We start from the raw sequence: 20,702 nt of genomic DNA on the forward strand, positions 1-20,702 counted from the left end.
AGCGGGCTTTTAGGGTGAAGCCGAAGAGATATCGGATGTCTGGGTGGATGGGGATAGAGAAAAATGCGTTTTTGAGGTCAATTACAGTGAAGGTGGTGGCAGTAGAAGGAATCAAGGTCAGGATAGTGGTGATGGCTGAGACCACGGGGTACTGGGGTACAACCACTTTGTTGATCTCTCGAAGGTCGATGATGAAGCGGTATGCTTTCTCATCCCCCTCTCCTTGTTTCTTGATGATGGGCAAGATAGGACTGTTGCAAACGTTGCTAACCACTTCCTCTACCACTCCTGCGTCTATCAGTGACTGAATAATCTTTACCAATGCCTTCTCGCCCTCGGGCGATATCCGATATTGTGGAAGTTTTGGGAGTATTGCGTCTGGTCGGACAGTAATGTGCACTGGGTCAATCATCATGCGCCCTACGTCCGAATCCGTCTTGGCCCACAGATACGGAGGCAGAGTGTCAAGCAGGGATGTGTCAGCGTCATTGATAGAAAACATGCGTCGGGAAGGGCAATGTCTAAGCAGAATGGGGTTGTCGTACAGGAAAACTCGAACTCCGTCTTGGGAACATCTAATGGTCGCTCGGAAGTGTTTCAGTAAGTCAAGTCCCATAATGGCGCCAGGAGTATTGGAGGAAAGCAAAAACGTCGTGTCAGTGGTATTGTTTTCTAAGTCGAAGGGAATCGGAGCGGACAAAGGGTTAGTGGAGGGCGTTCCATCGAAACCTATCGATGTCACAAGTGAGCCAGACAAGGGTGCCCTTGGAATCAGTCGTTTAGATAACGCACTACGTGTTTGGTTAGTGTCTACCAGAAATGGAGACTTTGTACCCAGGACCTTAGCAGTGACATAAGGACCTTGCTGGTCAACATAGAGCTCGACTGGATCCCTCCCTTGCCCTTGGCAGTCCTATGCAAAGTCGTGGGCATCGTCGCAGTCAGACTGTTGGTACTGATTCTGTCTGGGGCGGTCAAATGTATTCGGTCTGTTTGATCTATCGTTAGTCATGTCATTTGTGGGCCCCCGTTGCTGTCCTCTATTTCTTGGTCCACCCGCTACGTCCTTGGGGTCCCTATTTCTGTTTATCTCTGAAAGAACCGGGCACTGGGATTTCCAATGGCCGAATCCTTTACAGAAGGCGCACTGGTCCTCTCTAATGTCTGTACGTCCAATGTGGGGTGTCGAGGTGCGGTCTTTAGGAGGTGCGTTCTTAGGGACATTCGTCTGATAGTTTCCTTTGTATTGCTCTCGTCCTATAGTCACCCCTTGCAATTGCGCAATCATCACCCTCTCTTTTAAGTCTTTCTTCTTTTTCTCTGTCGCTCTATTGTTTTCGTTTTTCTGGTGTTCGTAATATTGGGCCATCTGAAGGATAGCCGCAGGTTTGGAAGCTGCCCAACTACTCTCGCTGCCCTGCAGTTTCTGGGAGACCTCCGGTGACAAACCTTTAACATAATTTTGGACAAACAGATGGTGTCCGGTTGCAGTGGTCATATCCTGGCCGCTGTAATCAGAGAACACCGTTTCAAACCGGGAGAAGTATTCTGATACATCCTCCTGGGTTTTTTGACGACAAGCCGTTACTATCGACCAGTCCACTTTCTTTTCTGGAATCAGGGTTTTCAATTTTTGCACGATTTTATCTGGGAGGTCTAAAATGGATTTCAAAGGTTTCTGTCCAGGTTCTCGTTGCCTATCTATGTCATCAAGTTGTGACCAGGTATGTCCGAACAGCTCAAGGTGGTCGACTTTCCGGATTTGCTTCTACACATCAGCTGGTAGACATAACCCGAAAAACAAATCGATGTCGGCCAGGGTCATAATCGTTGAACCTAGGGCTGTACCTAATTCAGTATAGAAGGCAGTGGGGTTTTTACGTAAATCAGGCAGAGATTTCCGGAACGTCAGGATATCCTGCCGATCCCATGGCTGGTAGACCCAGTTGTACACTACCCTCCCTCTTGCATCTTTGTGGTTGACGTCATCGTGAGTTCCTAGACCTCGTGGAGGAACCCAGTAGGGGGCAGCCTCTCTTATTGGCATCATGGTGCTAGCTCGCTCAGTTTGGGGTTCGGTTGCTACAGGTGTCGGGGGTTTAGCTTCCGATTCCTGTTCAGTGAGGTGGCGGAAAACCTCAAGCGTACGCGTAAGGAGGTCCGTCACATCACACTCACCCTCATCCCCGATATCGACCTTCCTGTACAGAGTCGTTAGGCTCTCGGGACCATTTTCTCGATATCGGTCTTCGTACACATTCAGGATGTGGTAACGCAGTCGTACGGTAAAATGTCGTCTGTGGCTCCCTGTATACGTGTTGAACATGTCCGTGACGTGCTCTTCACTTTCCTTTCTTTCTACCAATGTCCTCACTACCTTGTCAATCCCTGCTCGCTCATCCTTGCTTAATCTGTTCGTTCTTGCAGAATCAGCCTTCCGGGTCTCTGGGTCATTTAACACGGTCGCTTGTGCTGTACCTAATACAAGGGGTTCGGTCGGCACAGAGGCCACGGGGGCCGAAGCTCTGGTACTACTCTCGTCTGTGCTTGGGGGTGGTGGGTGCTGTGCTAAGGGTTGGGAAGGGGCATATGGAGGGGGCATGTAGATGATCGGAGGACCTAACAACAGATCATCGTTGGCTCGCTGTTTCAAGGGCAATTCAGGATAGAGCATAGAGGGCGTTCTAACCGGACACTGGCTTGATGTTTCCACCTCTAGTTTCTGTTTGGCTTCCTCTCTTTCCTTAATCTCTTCTTCTAGTTTCTGAGCAGCTAGGTGGGCTGCCTTTCGCAGCTCTTTTCCCAACCTACTCTCAGTTCTCTTTTTACGTTGTTCGGTTTCTTTGCGCCACATGCCGAGACTATCAAGCATAGTGGGCGTTGTCTTGTGTTTACCAAGGGCTGTTTCTAGTGCGCTTATTTTATCCTCATCGAAGGATCCTATCAGTGGCCACTGACTTTCTCGATCCTTTTTCGTATATTTATGCCACAGCTTGCTATACGCTATAGCGATCAATCCATGCTTCATGAACATGTCCTTATTAGGGGTGCCTTCCAGTGGAGCCGGATGGTTCATCTCTAATAAGCGGTCCGGGCTAAACAGGCTACCAATCAGTGGGGAGAAGACAGGCATGACGGATTACAACGGGGACAAAAGTCTGCACTACCTATCTTATCACTGCATGCAAAGACTAGACAGAATATTTCTATTCCTCGTTGTTTGCAGGCGGTGAATACCTCAAAAAGAACCAATATCGAACAGTCAATGTTCGGTCAATCAAACAATCAATGGGGAGAATAAGTAGGCACGACGGGTTACAACGGGGACAAAAGTCAGCGTTACCTACCCTTTCACTACCTGCAAAGAGAGAACCTGTTCTTCCCTGTTTGCAGACAGAGAATCTCCAGAGAACAATCCGTGAACAACAGTTCGGGTCAAACAATCAATCAGTGGGGGAGGAAGATAGGCACGACAGATTACAACGGGGACAAAAGTCTGCGTTACCTATCCTTCACTGCTTGCAAAGAGAGAGCCTGTTGTTTCTCCGTTTGCAGACAGTGAATCTCCAGACAAATCGACAAAAGAGTAATACTAGTATTTTCCAAACAATCAAACAATCATTTTGCAATTCGTCGTGTTTACACGACCTTACCCGGACCGCATGGACAGTTTCTTGTCTTCCGAATCCAGCGCCCGATCATCCTCTATTCTTCGTGATCCTTGCGGCACACCTGATGGTTCCCAGTCAGGACCGTAGATCACTCGAGAGAGGTCTGTTCGGAACCAGTGAAGTTCGGATGATCGGCTGTCAGACGAGGGTCTATCGGACAGGAGCTCTCCCGATCGTTGCAGTCGTTCACTCTGTCGTCGGGTCCTCTCCCACTGGATCCACGAGTCGCTGATGGGCCCCACGTTTGGGACGCCAATTGTGGAAAAAGGTAGGGCCGATGACCTTTTTCAGAGTTGCCTGGCGTTAACCGCCTCTATACCCACTCAAGTTACCAAACAAAGAGGCAGGTGCTGGAGACTGGAAGGCAGGAAACAGAAGTTTTATTCCGACGGAGCAGAACACATCAAATCAGACAACAGGGTATCTTCTCGAGGTGCTCTAACCGCATCTCTGAGGCCTGGCCTCTTATACACAAGTTTATTGCTTTATTGTGTGAAACGTATCTCTGTCAATACTTTGATGTACGGAAAGACATCCTCGAAATCCCCCCTTCAGGCCCGTTCCCACACACATTTACAGTTGGAGTCCCCACCCCGGTCACAACAGGTGATGATTATCGCACAGCTGGACATTCCGCCGATTCACGGAATGTATGAGGTTGATCGGATCTCATAGGGTGGGGGCTTTGATCAACTCGTGGATACTTTGATGGGGGAAGCTTCCTACTGTACAGGGGGGGCAATAAACAGTATCCGCAGGGCCAGGTGGCGGCCTGGGAACGGGTAAGACAAACGGGCACACAGGAAAGGGGGTTTTATGAAGGGACCCGGGACCATGAAAGGAATGAAGGGAGGTGTCGCACTGGGAACAGGATGAGGTTCCGAGGCAGAGCTGCGCTGAAGAGGGGTTTATGACCCAAGGCATGTGAGAGCGGGGGCTGTCAGCGTGCGGGGGATGCTTGCGAGGTCAGGAGGGAGAGAGAGAGAGACGCGCTGGCTATCAGCGATGGGCAGAGAGGCCATGGTACTCAAAATGGCTGCCGCTTACGCGCACGAATGGGCCCGAAAAGGGGGCAAGATGGCGCCGATAATGTTGACACTGCAGCCTAAGTTTTAACAGTATCTAGGGCCACAGGTTTTGGGAGAGCCTTCTTAAATCGGATGTCGAACTCGATGGCCTTAGTCTTTTCACAGAAGAAATTGGCAGGCTCATCGCAGGTGGGTGTAGCCAGGACGTTTAGTTCCATAGGGTTAGTCGTGTTGCATGATTGTTGCTTGACTATTTCAAAAAAATATTTGAGGACGGTTGATTGCTTGGTTCAGCTGGGTTTTGAGAAAGTCTACCTTGGTCTTAAGAATCTTCCTGTTGTATGAGTTCCTTAACCTTCTAAGGTGATCTAGGTGATCAGCGGTGGATGCTGATTTCCATAGTCGCTCAGCAGCTCTTAGCTTGTGTCGCTCCGAGTTCAGGGTCTCATTGAACCAAGGTTTGGAAATTTTGGAGTTGGAGGAGATGTTTTTTTCTTGGAGGGGCACTGTAGAGTCCAGTATTTCAAGCATGGTGGAATTGTAGAAGGCTGTGAGGTCATGTACATCAATGATGTCCGTCGTGGGGGCCAGAGCGGAGGTGCATCAGTTTACCAAGGTGATGGGGTTGATATTTTGTAAGTTCCCATTCCATTGCTTTATTTTTGAGGGTTGGCCCCTTTTTGGAATTACCTTGATATTGATGAAGAATAGGATGCAGTGATAGTCAGTTCAGTCAAATGGGGTGATGGATTCTAATGAGACGGTGTTCGTTTTTGCTATGATGAGGTCCAGTGTGTCTCCCTTGTTGGAAGTTGGACTGTCGCAGAATTGAGATAGCTCCTGGTGTGACAGAAATGCTTTAAGACAGCCTACACTGTGATCATTTGCGATGTTCCAGCGGATATTAAAGTCATCCAAGAAAATTTGAGGTACTTGTGAGTTGATGCAGAATGAAATGACCTCCATTAGCTCATCGATGAAAGTCCGGTTATCACCCGGTGGGGGCGGTTTAATATGTGAAGCTTGCTGGCGATGCGCTTATCATCCGAGATATTAATACGGAGATAATCGCATGAGGATAGAGCGATGGAGTCTACTTGCTTGACTGACATTGAGTTACAATAAATGCAGGCTAACCTTCCACCGTGTTTCCTGATTCTGTCTAGGCGGATTAGGTTGTGACTAGGAGGAACCAGTAGGTCAAGAATGGGAGAGGAGGAGTTATTTAGCCATGTTTCCGTGAGGACAATAATGTCTAAATCATTCTCGAGGATGAGGTTGAAAATGTCAGGAGCATGTTTGCTAGTGGATCTGCAATTAATGAGTGCACACTTCATCTTGTTAATAGAGTGGGCTAGGGTGGTCTGCTCTATGTTAATATTTGTGAGGTTTTCTCTATTTACGGATCTATTGCTGTGAGTCGGTACTCTGAAGGGATTGGTTATAATGGATTGGATAGTGCCACATTGTGACTTACTGTTATCTGTTTTTGGCTACTCTGGCTAGTGTTCTCGGGGTGTGAGTTCATGGGGATGTAATTTCTTGTTTGGAGACTGATGTGGCTCACGGTGGCATTGGTGGCTCTGTGTATGTTTAGAAGTTCTTTAGTGATGGTTGATAGATTAAGCATCTCGGCCTTGAGATGGGATAGGCCTGTGGCTAACTCATTGAGTCGTGTGATCCAAAAGGAGTTGGGAGAGTTGGTAGTATGTGTGGGTGTGTAATCAAGTATGGGGGGCGATCCACAGGTTGGGTCTGTGTGTATGATCACATTCTCCAATTGCTTGGGGATATCTTCATTAGCGGTCGATGTGAGAAGCTGAACCGGGAGGTTCATTGTGGGGTCCAAGTCAGTGTGTAGTATGGTATTGAGGAGAGATTGGGGAATGGTCTTTGTGCGCTGTGTTTGGATGGGTGGGAGGAGTATAGAGGGTGTTAGGCTCCTCTGAGATATCGTGGTAGTCAGTAGGTTAAGGGGATCTTTGCAATCTGCTTTGGAAGAAAGGGGGAGAGGAGGATGGTGTGGGAGGAATACCATTTGATGACTTCACTCACAGACGTCAGGGAGAACGGTGGTGAGTATGCAATGAAGTGATCTGTAGTTAACACTAACCCTGTCCCTTCTGGGCTGGGGAATACAGGTGTGGTAGCAACCAATAGGACTGGGGGTGTCTGCACTGATGAGATCGGTGGCTAAGTGCAACCCTGTCTCTCCTGGGCCGGGGGACCCGTGTGTGGTTGAGTCCGATGTGTCTGGGTGATAGGGCTCGATGGTGGCGTCGGCAGTTATCGGTTCAGAAGATTTTGTTATGGGATTTTGTAGGTGAGTTAGGGTGGCATCTAGATACTGAGGATGAGAGGTTGCAGTGAGTGTGCTATTCTTACTTTTTACTGCTTTCTTGAGAGTAGGGAAGATTCCTGTGTATGGTATCGAGATTAGCGTTGGAGGCTTGTATAAGGATATTACCATTGTTGTGGAGGGTGATGGTGGCATTGGCAGGGCATAGGTCTGAGGCTGTTACTGACAATTTGAGGGCATGCAGGGTTTTTTCCGCATTGGAGATTCTGAGCAATGAGTAAAAGATATTTCTTCACTGGGCACATTTTTTTGTGTGGAAGATAAGGTCGTTGGATATTACGCTTTTGCTAATGCAAAAGTATGGGTCTGAAAGAAAAGTCTCAGGGTGGTTACAGGCTACATTATGTGGCTTAACGCCACCTTGTGAATAAGGCAAGGCTCCTATTGCCTCTACAGCATAGAGAAAAGTGACGTTATGGTGGCGATAGGGGCTTTCAAATTTGCCCCTGAGTTTGATGTTTGCAGGACACTCTAAATAAGAAAACGCAATGGGATCCATGCAAGTTGCACCACTCTGGACTCCTCTGAGTGTCTCGTTTTCAGAAATTACTGAATGCAAGCTGTTAGACCTGACATCATTGGCTTGAGTCTCTCCTCCATTTTTTTCTGTTTGCCTCCTCTGTTTACGATGTTTTGGCTGGTATATTGCTTTGGGCACTGTGCCACTGCTGATCAGTGCCACCGTGCAAGTGCTCCCTATGTAAAATTACTGTATTGATTGAATTCCATGTTTGGCTTATTTGGTTTACTGTCAGTCCCTAGTCTAGTGCACCAGGAGTGCCAGGGCTTGTAAATACAAATGCTGCTTGTGGGCTTGCAGCACGTGTTGTGCCACCCACAAGAGCGGCCTAGTAAAAGTATGTCTAAAGGTCTGCCATTGCTAGACCTACGTGCAGTCTGGTACTGTAACGCTGACTGCGCAAGTACACCTACTTGCCAGTCCCTAAACCTTCCCTTAACTTCATGTTAGTCACCCCTATGGTAGGCCCACGGGCAAGGTGCATTGTAAGTATAAGGTAGGACAAGCCTGACCAAGTTGGCATGTCCTAATAGTGAATTACAGCCATATTCGTTTTTCACTATTGCGAGGTTACCTGCTCTCCATTAGTTAGAATGGGCTGCCAGGATTATTAATGCTATAATCCTAGCTGGCTCGGGGAGCATGGTGCAATGTCGAGTTTGGTATCCCTGAACTCGGGGTTTAATAACGCATCCGTTTGTGTGGATGGTTTTTGGACTCAAATATAAAAATAGCACTTTTAGAAAGTAGCTATTTTCTTGTCTAACTATTTCTGGTTTCTGCTGGTTTGGTGTGTGTGTGACAGGAGCTGGGTGGCTCCAGAGGTCTGAGTGAGTCAGTGTGGGATGAGTGGGACATTTGCATTGAGAGTAGGGGGAGAGTAGTTCCTGATAGCCTGCCCTGCCTGATACAATGCTGGCTCCACCTCCTGCCAGGCGACTGATGACTCTGTGCCTGCCAGGGACGATCTTGGCCCCACCTCCTACCAGGAGGCCGATAGCTCTGCTCCTGCCAGTAACAATGCTGGCTCCACCTCCTGCTGGGCGTCTGAGGACCCAGCCCTGCACAGTGAATAGGCCAGGTGCCTCTGCATGGCTACACCCACAACAGACCCAGGATGTGGGGAAATTCCCCTGCATGGACAAAGGGATCAAAGCCAAAAAGGGGTATAAGAGAAGGACCCCTGAACCAAGAATTTAGATCACTTCTGACAAGGAAACCTGAACCAAGGACAAGAAGCATGCTGATCCAAGGACTTGCCTACCCCTTCTGCCAGTGTGCTGTTTGTTGGGGGAATCCTGCAGTTGCTTCTTTATTTTTTGCCAAGGAACCAGGAGAGAGGAACTGTGTGTGTACTCTCAAGCTTTTCTAAAGAAAATCTCCAAGGGCTGGAAGAGTGCCAGCCTCCTGTTGAAGTCACAGGGCTAAAGTGCTTGTTGCTGGAACTTGAGAATCCAGCACCTCTGAACGAATCCAGCAATCTTGACGCCGACGGACGCCGCCGAATCCAGCTCGACATCGTGAGTAACGGCTCCAGTGTCCCGCTTCCTCGATGCCAGCCGCCGGGCCCGATCGACGCCAGCAGCAATGCCAGTGAGTAGCGAGTTCGGCTCCAGCTCCAAGTGACCCCGTGTCTGCACCGCTGCTGATCGCATCGACTTTGAGCCCTCTCGACGCCGTATCCTGCTTCACCTGGTGAGCGCTGCTCCTGCCTGACATCTGTCGACGCCACTGCAGGTCGCCCCGACTCCGAGGCCGGATCGACGCCGAAGACGCGACGCCGGACATCTCGACGCCCCTGATCATCGTGTGCTTCGCTTTTCCAAGGTACTGTGTTGTGGGGGTCTGTGCGACTCCGGGCTCGACGTAGCGCTCCTCGCGGTCGACGCCGAACCTTTGGATTAGCTTTGCCTCAACGTCGTGTGACTCCAGTGGGGGTTACATTGTTGCCAAGAACTGTGATTTAACTAAGAAGAGTTGCTTTTGATACTAAAGACTTTGTGCTAAGAAGAAACTACGCTTGAACTATTATTTTTCCTTCCAAGAGTATTTATTAAGATTGTGGTATATTTTTGTTGTTATTTGGTCTTGTGCTAAGCCTTATATAAAAATCCTTATTTTTATAATACTACTGTGTCGTGTCCATTTGTAGTGTATTCACTTTATTACTGTATGTGGTCATAAATGCTTAACCCACTGCCTCTGAGATAAGCCTGTCTGCTTTGCCAAGCTACCAAGGGGGCGAGCAGGGGTTATCTAAGTGTGTGATCCCCTTGCCCTGACTAGAGGAGGTGAGTCCCTATTTGTCAGAAGTGTCTACCTCTGCCAACTAGAGACAGCCAAGTCTAACACAAGCGAACTTTGGCCTAAACACCACAACTGCCCACATCGCCAGACTGGGTCAGTTTGTAAAGCGAAATCTTGATGTCTCTATATTGTATTTTGGATCCTCTTGTGAAACAGACAATAAGCCCAGCCACACAAGTGGGGTACAGTTTTTATCAAGAACGTGTGAAATCACAAAATAGTAGAACATTTGTAATTACCAACTGAATTTCTCTAAATTTTTGGCATCCAAAAATAAGCATATGTGTAAGAAAAAACGTTTGCAAAAGGCCCTTTGATTCACATAATATTGTGGGTAAAAAAATCTGAATTGTACAAATAATCACTATTCCTAAACTCAGTACCCAGGCACATTTAAAAAAGCATAGATTTCCTGCCTACTGATTTTTCTTTTGATAGATTTTTACCACATGAATTGGTGTATGGTTAGTACAGAATGAAAAATCATTATAAGCTGCAGCTGAGTTGCTGGCCCTTGGTATTGCGTGTTCTTTGAAAACCAACAAACACTATCTCTACCACCAAAAGGGTCTGACAGACCTAACAGTGTATTACTTTTGTAAATTGACCATAGAGCCAAAAATTGCACATACAACCTTTTCTCTTATTTCTATTTGTCCTACTTATTTTCATTCATTTTTTATTTTAAACATTAGTTTCTTTGAGAAATCCATGAGCTAAGTGCACAACTAACACCTTGCTGAAATCCAGATGTTGTGTTCTTTTCAGAAGTGTACAGCTTTTCGAGTTCACACATGGGTTAATACCGGTTTCCACCTCTAGTTGCAAATGGGTGCTAACCACAATGATATATCTTTACAACTATTCCTACACATGTTCCACAGTAAACCCAGGCCTTTTTGTCGAAACAAATACACTTTCTTGCACAAACCCAGACAAAATTCACACATTTTGGCTATTTCATTTTTTCCCTCCAGAAATCCACAAACCCAGAGTACCATTAGAGTCTCCAACATGTGGGGAAAAAGAAGCAAATATGGCCTGCTTATCTTTTGTGTAAAAATGGTTATTAAGGCTGAAGCATGAAGTATGTACATATGTATGTACATGGAATTTCTATGGCACAAACCTAGCCAAAAGGCAGAAGAATGCCGTACAATGTCAAAGGCAAGCATAAAATCAAAGAGTTATAGGAGGGCTTACTGATTTGTGGACTATTTATGCATTCTGCACCAAACATCAATAGAAAGGGGATGGGGGAAAGCCTCAGTGGATAAGAGATTAATGGGCAGCATGCTTGGTGGTTGCCATTGTTTACCAATTGGTGCACCAATATTACTTCATTCTATTTGTCACTCCCTTTTGACATTTACCTCTTCAAGGCTGGTGACAGAGAGCAGTGGGTAAATGTAATGTCTAGAGAGGTCTATATATCTTAAAATTGTTAGCAGCCTAATTTAGAGAATGGGTGGTATAGAATAAAATAACAAAAATGTGTTCCATCACTCACAGTCCCTCCTGTGGATATGTTTTCACTGCCCCCTTCCCCCCTGTAGTGACAGGGTAATTTTAGTCTATTTTCAGACTGGTGGTGACTATAATCCACTACCATCTCAGTCCCAGTTGCATTTGCGTTCATTTGTAGGGCTTAACTATGTGCTTTGACAGGGTTTAGTGCCTTTTCCCGTCTTCTTGGGCCTACAGGCCCGAAAGCTAGAGAGAAGCCATTTTGTACTTCTACCTCGACTGTCTGAGGCGCTTGCAGGGTAAAGGTAGTGTTTAGAATTCATCCTGTTATTCGCTAGTGAGGAACCGGTCAAGACTGGCCCTTATCAAAGGAATGTGTTTGTCTCGCCGGCTCTAGACGCAATACGCAGGTGGCCACTGTGGAAGGCGAGGGGAGCCGGGGACTGATACAGGAATTTGGTGGGAGTTGGCCTAATACCGGAATTTTCCATAGAGAAGGAGAGCTTTATATTATCAAGTAGCGAGGATAGAGGAGAGAGAGAGCAACGTGTGGAGTCGACAGAAGAAGTTGGTCCAAAGGCTGGTGAATAGTGATGGATATCATCAGCTAGGTGAAATCCTAAAACGAAGAAGGAAGGTGATTGAGAATCCAGTAGTGACATCATACAGGAGTGGCAGAGACAAAGTCCAGAAGAGGGTTTGAGTATTTCGGAACCATAGCAGCGTAGACGAGGCGTAGCGGTGCAGACGTGTATTCGTGAGCCATAGAGGGAGAGCAGAGTCCCGAGCATATTGAAGACAAAGCGAGAGAGAGAGAGGGATCAGCTCTGCTGCTAAGATGAAAAGCTAAGGTGAGGCGTTCTGAGCTTAGTGTAGAATATATCTAATCATTCATATTTACTTTTTAGGTTATAGGTAGCAACTAACTTAACTCATGTTTCTTTTGCTCATTCTGTCATGTTTCATTGTAGAATAAAGGTTTAATGATAAATATCTTTGAATGTTGTTTTTATGAATGAGATTAACCTTTCCTTTTAACCAGGTGCTGGCATACAGAAGGATGGGATATGCCCTTCTGGAAAGGTAACTGATGATAGAGGGAGAGTGTGAACTTCATTTAGGAAATAACTTCTAAAGGTGAATCCCCATTAGTATCCCCATTAGTGTACAACGTCGGGTGATGTTAAAGACATCGTCGGGTGACGTTAAAGATATCGTCGGGTGACGTTAAAGATATCGTCGGGTGACGTTAAAGATATCGTCGGGTGACGTTAAAGATATCGTCGGGTGACGTTAAAGACATCGTCGGGTGACGTTAAAGATATCGTCGGGTGACGTTAAAGATATTGTCGGGTGACGTTAAACATTTCGTCGGGTGACGTTAAAGATATCATCGGGAGACGTTAAAGAATATAAGATGAGGTAATTATAGGATAAGATATGGAATCCATTAGGTGTTAGTGATATCTTTGACCATGTAGGCTTGTAAATAGCTTCTTTCCACCTTCTCAGGTGAGTATTCTAGATATCTGGTAAATAGTGGCCTGAGAATGGTGTCGTTACGTGATGACTGGGTCAGCTACGGTTGGTAAGCTGCCTGTTCTGAGATTCTGGTCGTTACACACCCCAATCTCCTGTACATTTTGTCCCCTGAGAAAATGTTGTTGCGTGAACTATGCACTACACTAAATAAATAACTTATATAATAACTCAATGTCCAGACTCAGAAGGAACTCAGTGAATGGGTCAAAAAGGATGCCCTTTATTAGAATTAGTGTATCTTTGGTGCCGTTAAAACATATGGGGCATTGTGCAAACTCTAGTCGCTGAAAGTGGCCCCAAATTTGAGACAGTAGTTGAAGCAAGAAGCCGATCCATGGTATTTTGGGTCGTCCAGGTCGATATCTCCTCTCTTTGTGAATTTTTGGAAGGGTATAAAAGTAACGGGACTCTCCTTTATTTGCTTTGTCTCCATTGATTTCACATCACAACAACCAAAAATATATCAGTGAACATTGCTAGTCAATACCCCTTTCCACCTCTCCTGCTCCCAATCCCCTTGATGAGGATTCTGTATTTGAGTAAGGTTTTCAAAAGATATGTACATAGCACCTTTTGGTCTTTTGTGGTGTGCTTATGGTTGTGCATGAAGTCTTGTTTGTAATGCTGCTCTGAGGCTTTGGTCTCAGTAATTCTGACTGTAGCCTGTGTCCAAATGGAACCTTATTTGAACATCATGATATGACGTAATACATGCCTTGAAGTAGTGTGTGCCCCAAACCTGCGTGCCTAGCCTCCTGGATCATAATATTTGGCGTTCCAGAGTGACGGGGCTCCTAAGACATTGCCCGGTTTGATAGCAGCTTTGTGACCTCTTGCTTCGCCTCCCAGTGGAGGGCATGCAATGTACGACTCACCCAGGTGGGCCTTGTATTAGAGCTGCATTTGATGAGATGGTACTAACCAATAACCACAACATGTGTAGATATGAAAAAGGCCACGTTAATGACACAACCATGCATTACAATACCAAAACCTTGGCCCAAGGCCTTGCAGACGAAATGCAACTTCACTATACATAAATACACATAGACAAAATGCTGCAACCCCCAAACATCCTACATCCTTTGCTTTTCTATCCCACCTTGCAGGTCCTTTAACTACCTCTATTGCCCTGCCTATGCCTCTTCCCTGCCAGCTATCCACTCCTCAAATTCCGACTTCTTCTGTTCCACCAACCTCAATCCCTCCACCTCTCCAGGGCAAACATTGGAATGATCCATTTGCGAGACCAATTACCACTCCAGCCTAGAAAACCAACAAGCCTGCCAACACACAAAACTGCAACACCTGCTCATCATTGGCAACATTTCAACATAACCAACCCTATGCATCTGTTCCATAAAGATCTATTCTACTAATTAAACGTGTTATGCAAACTCCTCACTGGCAAAAGGATACCCATCAACTTGATTCTCCCTAAGACAAATTATCATCCTCTCCCATTCATTCCTAAGGAGGAAGGAAGGGGAAAATAAAAGCCCACAACTAAAACAACTGACATGCTGACTACCAACCAAAAAAAAACCTTGCCGAACCCCACTACCACAAACTTCTACCAATAGCCACCTGCCATGGTCAGTAGCGCACCATCGGGAAAGATGATGCTTAGCAATAACCAGACAGGTATACGTGTGAAAATGGTAACTTTAATGAGACAGGCTTGCATGAAATTCCAAAAGTCTAGCCCAATGTCTTAATGCAGCATCACTAATCATAAATATACCTAGCCACTCACTGCCCTACCTATGCAGTCTACCTGCGATCAATCCTCTCCCCTAATGCTGATTATTTATGCGTCACCAACCTCAAACTCCCCATCCTCCCTCTCTCCTCATACTAATCCACCACCCAGTTGCAAGACCAACCAACAGGACCAGCTCCAGTGGTGCCCGGTACGACAGTCTTTTTAGCACGCCCTCATGACCTCCGCTTTGGATTTCCTCACTACTACCCATCAAACGTGCGTCTCATCTCTCTGTATCCCCTTTCTCTCTCACATACATTTCATTTGTTTTAAAGCGCTTTTAAAAGCTGGCTTTACGGATCCACTCAGCTATCCACATAAAATACAGCTTTATTCTATGCAACAGGCATATTAACCCTCTGTGCTACTTTATGGCAAGTAAAACTGTCACTAGACTAAACTCCCAGCTCTCATTCTAGCAGGAACATTAATCGCAAGAGTTATCTTGACATTAATATTGCTGCCTGAAAGCTGGAGGCAGAAGAAACTCTGCGCCAGGTCCATTTAAATCTTAAGTTACCGCTAAATTCAGCGCCTCCCCTGAGGTCAATGCCCTCCCCCCTCTCCAGGTCAGCGCCCAGTGCGGCTGCAATGGTCGCACCGCCCTGCCAACCACCACTCCAGAATGGAGAAGACCAACAAGCTTACCATAAAAAAAATGTCACCTCTGAGAAGTTTTTCTCCCCCCTCTAACAACTACCTTTCGGACCCAACAAACATGCTAGCTTCTACCTTAGATTTAACAAATAAAATACCAGCACCATAAAGGAGAGATGCACTTCTTTGTCTCTGTGAGAATACAAATCTTCAAATACATTCTCCCTGTGACATATTTACTCAGCCTATTCTTCTCTTTAAAGGTTTTGCATTTTTCTGTTCATCTTGCACCTTGTTTAATGAAAAGCTGCAGCCTTCTTGCCACATTCTCCCTGGAATAAGTACAATCCAGATGACTCTTCCTGCCTACAACCTCTTCAAACTCCTAATATCTTTTTTCATCTGCTTTAACAAGCCCATGCCCTCAATCACACCAAATCATTCTTCCCCAAATATATTACTAAAATATCTAGAGAGCCCCTTCCTCTATATAGATCCACTAAAATTGGCACAACATGACTCTTTTTTTTCTCACCATTTGGTTTGTACCCTACCATCCATAAATCGCAGCTGCCTCCCAAACGGGTGCCTGTTACGAAAGAGTGGCCGGTGTTACCAAAGAGTGGCTGTATATCCAAACTGCAATCGCTTCCTCTTGGGGGCAGGAACTCAACCGAGAAGAAACCAGCAGCAAACAACCGTGAGTACCTTCCAGCATCTGTACTGCCATTCTGGCCTAATCTAAAACGGTAGGATCTGCATCTCTATAACTATCTCACTTGCTGCCCTGATGGACCCCTGAGCACCATCTCCGTTGCTACCACTATCCTAAAAGAATGGGTCACAAATGCCCAATCAAACAACCCTAGCTCCACCAACGCTTCCCACAAAAAACTTCATCACTGAAACACTGACAATGCTGATATACCCACATGCTCAAAGACCCTTACTCGTTGCCCCAGTCCCATCCCCACATACCACCTTCAAAGCACATTTTTATTTAAATCCACGGCAAGGATATGCATGAAATGTAGAGATTAATGTGCATGGCTGTACACATACAAACAAACAAAGCACCCACATGTTCTCAACCTTAAATGTGTGCTCACACATACACAACACACACCCAGTCTCACACATGCCTACACATGTGCGCGCGCACACACACACACACCTATCTTTGCAATAGCAAACGCACACTCATACATTGATGTCTCCACTATGAATCGGTCCGGACCTTCTTTGCCTGTGAATCAACATTAGCTGCTGGGACAAACATCTTCTGAACACACATCAAAAACATTACTACTAATGTGTTGCACTCTAACACCTTCTGAGTATGTACATTTCAGACATCACCCCATGTGCCTTTGCACCAGAGACACCCTCACCCCTACTGCATTGACTCTTACACGTGGGACTATTATAACTGCAAGTTCGTTCTCACCCTTACTTTACTGCTCTTTTTTGCAATCTCTGCCTTACTATGCACTACTCTTTTCACTATCTGAAGTCTATTGCCCTCACCTCTCCCAAAACACATCTGGCTACCACATCTCAACCTTTCTCTGACAGCCTCACTCAACAGCAGAATCACTCTTTGTACCTTCCTTCATATTCCACCCTCTCTCTAACTCAAATCTCTCTTCACCTCACTCATCTCTCCCCCTCATTGGTGGATTCCTCTTACCTCCCTGCATCTCTCTTCCATTCAAGTCACCTGTTTTAGATAATCTCTCTTAATCTCATTTTTGTCTTTTTCAATCTCTCTATATGCTATCTCTCCTTGTTTCTCCCAGTCCTCTCTGAACCTCAACATTCTCTATAGCAATTCTGTACTGAAATTCTCTACCTTATGTTTCTCACTACTTCTTCTTGTTCTACACCACCTCTCTCTCACAACCTAATTTCTCAATTTTCCTCTCCCTTTATTCACTATTTCAACTCTTCACCTCCACTCTTTCTACCTCGGTTCCTTCTCCTACGCCTCTCTCACTACATTATAGTTCTCATTACCTCTCATTTTCTACCGCTGCCTCTTTTCCTCTATCATGAACTCATCTTGCTTCCACTCTCATCTCTCTCTGAAAGATGACCTAATTCAACTCTCCCTAACTCCCTCGCCATTCTCTTTGTACAATTTGCTTCTTCACCTCTGTATCTAGTCTATGTCTACCTCAAAAATCTCTATACCTCTGTATGAACCGTTACTTCTATACCTCACTTCTGTCTCTCTACATCACATATTTTTTCTAATCCCTTTTTTTCTACTCTTCACTCATCTCACTACCTTTCACTCTGTCTCATTTCTCCTTATCAGACCTCTCTTTCTATGCCTATTCTCATTTCCCCTCTTTTCCTCCCACTCTACCTCATCCTCTCTGTAACTTGTATTGCCCTAAATGTCTCTCAATACCTTACATTCCTACCTATATACTTTTATCTCTCTCTACCTCTACCTCTTTCTAACTTACCCCTCTTGAATACTTCTGTCACCCCTCTGCTTGATGTACAGTGCTCCTCTCTTGCATTGGATACTGTAGCTCTCTCTACCACACTCTAAAGCCTTACCACTCTACTTCTCCTGATTACCTGCCCCTTCATCATTCTACCTCTCTTTGCAGTCATTTCTGGCCAAATTACCTTTCTTTCTTTACCTTACGTCTCTCTCTCTCTACCTTATTGCGCTCTCTCTCTCTCTCTCACTCATATCTCCAGCTCTAACTCCCTTGTCACACTATTTCCCCTCTCTCGCTACATCTATATATAAATGAGAAAAAGGAATTGTTTTTTATTAATGCCTATTCAAGCTCTCTTTTGGGATTTCTTGCAGGCGCAGCTTGAGACTTTAGCTGTTTTTCCAAGTCAATTTCTGGAAGTTGAATACCGGCTATGCAGTGTGGTGCTCCATATTTATAAGGCCAGGTCAAGCCAACCTGCGAGGCTTTACGTGGTTTTGTAAATATGGCCCCTTATTACACAGCACTGTGTGTGAAAGGAGAGTGCCATGGTTGTTGCTGCGGGTGTTCCCACGCATAAAGCAAAATCAAAGGGAATGAGGAACGGAGTGTTGAACATTGCAAGCACTCACTCCCAGTCAACTGATCTGAGTTTAATCCATCATCATTCTTTAGCTCACTCTGCCACTCCAGTTCAAACATGGCCATATGCAAATCAGTCTGACACTGTGCCTCACGGGAACAGTCCAGCCCGAAATGCCAAGCCAGGTCTTCCCTGGACCGGAAACAAGCATCCTGGGATCGGTTTCTGGCTAATCAGCCATCATCAACCAGGCTAGCTTGAATCCAGCGGCGAAGTGAGCAAGGGACCCACGTCTAGGCATACCCTGCCAAAGTAGGACGAACAAAGCAAAACCAAAGGGGATGATGGACAGAGTATTGAACATTGCAAGCACTCACCCCCAGTCAACGGATCTGGGTTTAATCCATCATCATTCTTTAGCTCACTCCACCACCCCTGTTCAAACATGGCCTTATGCAAATTAGTCTGACCCTGTGCCTCATGGGAACAGTCCAGCCCGAATTGCCAAGCCGTGTCTTCCCTGGACCGGAAGCAAGCATCCTGGGATCGGTTTCTGGCTAATCAGCCATCATCAGCCAAGCTACCTTGAATCCAGTGGCAATGTGAGCAAGGGACCCACGCCTAGCCAATGAAGGTTATGAACCCGAAACCGGTCCCAGGATGCTTCTTTCCGGTCCAGGGAAGACATGGCTTGGCAGCTCGGGCTGGACTGTTCCCAGGAGGCACGGGGTCAGACTGATTTGCATATGGCCATGTCTGAACTGGGGCGGTGGAGTGAGCTAAAGAATGATGATTGATTAAACCCAGACAAGTTGACTGGGGTGAGTGTTTGATTTGTTTAAACGCTCCGTCCATCATCCCCTTTAGTATAGTTTGTTCCAACGCAACACCCATGGATTCTGCTGAATTCCTAGATTTACAATGTTTCATAAACCTGTGAATGTATCAGAATCTTATGTCTCCCCATGGGAGGTGTAAGGAGGCACAACAAGAAGAAATACTTTTATTACTCCTCGTTTTTCCCCCTTTCTATGCTTGCTGCATTCTGCAGCACACCTAGAATGAGGAAAACACCCGTCATTAATGTTTTTGTGCAAGAAGGTGTCCCTTCCTGCACAAAAACCATCATCCCCACAACGCATTCACCCTTGCACCATGGTACAAGGGTGCTTGTGTTGGTGCATGGCAGCCAATTGGGTGTTAGAGTGTGGGAGAGCTCAAGGATACGTCACCACTTAAAATGTACTTGCATGTTTCACTATACTAATTCAACACTAATCCTCTATGGGTCCCAGAGTAGCGTGCTACTCGCCGAAAAAGCGCTTTGACGCCTCGTCAGGGGTAGTAAGCGCTATATAAATGCAATTACAATACAATATTGTTGCAAATATGACACATCCCTGTGCTTTGAAAGTGACGCAGCACAGTGCAGCCAAATGGCTTGCGGCACCGCACTCCGTTACTTTCCTGCAAATAAAGCCCCCAGTATTTTTGCCATTATTAGGGTTTGAATTAGCTGCAAATGGCAAACCAATTTGACGCTGTTCGGACCAGGAGTCACCAAAATATGCTTGCCTGGGACTCAAAAATTCTTAAAATGGCAAAGAAAGCGCGCTGCCTGGTACTAATAACAAATATTGAGATTCATAAAGTAAAGTTAATCTTTCACTGCTTCAGCTCGAGTTTCCTCGCTCTCCTCATCGCATCTCCCAGGCCCTGTCGAGGTCAGTCTATCCCACCTTCTCTTCTCTCTTGCCTCCCTCGTCCCCGCCTCTTTCTTGTTCTGCCTTCCTTCACGCTGCGTGAATACAGAGAAGCCGCTCTGAAGCGGGAATAATTAGTTATGTTAATGCGAGTTGGTTTTCCTTTTTTATGAACACATGCAATAAGCCCCCCCCCCTCCCCCCCCCCCCCGCCCCCGCTGTCTCCTGCTGCTGCTGCGAAGGGAAGCAGCGGGAACCAGCCAGGTCTCCCATCAGTCTCCTCGGTGACCTTTAACCCTAGCCATATACACCTCCCACAGAGTGGCACGTGCAGCCTGGTCAGGTCTCTCTTGGGTACTCATGTGTGCGGTTTGTCAACACGGTGATGCACCTCCAAGTGTAGAGCAGGGCCTTGGGGAGTAAGAGGTCAAGGCTTGCCAAAGCTAAACACTGCCAGGCTTCAAGTATGTAAATATTCATGAGCCATTTCTGCAAAGTATGAATTTCAATGTGGAGCATGTATATAGACTTTAACCTGAGAAGGCTCTGCCAGGTGTTCTCGGCCACTCTTTGTGTGTAGAGTGAAGGGCGGGCTCCATTATTGGCCTGAATATGTTTTAGATGGGTGCAAATCGAGTCATGCACACCTTGAAAGTACCTGTCTGGCATGATCAGGGGCGCAGCTAGACTCAAACTTCGGG

This window comes from Lissotriton vulgaris, chromosome 2_2 (assembly GCF_964263255.1).
Source record: "Lissotriton vulgaris chromosome 2_2, aLisVul1.2, whole genome shotgun sequence".
NCBI classification, from domain to species: domain Eukaryota; kingdom Metazoa; phylum Chordata; class Amphibia; order Caudata; family Salamandridae; genus Lissotriton; species Lissotriton vulgaris.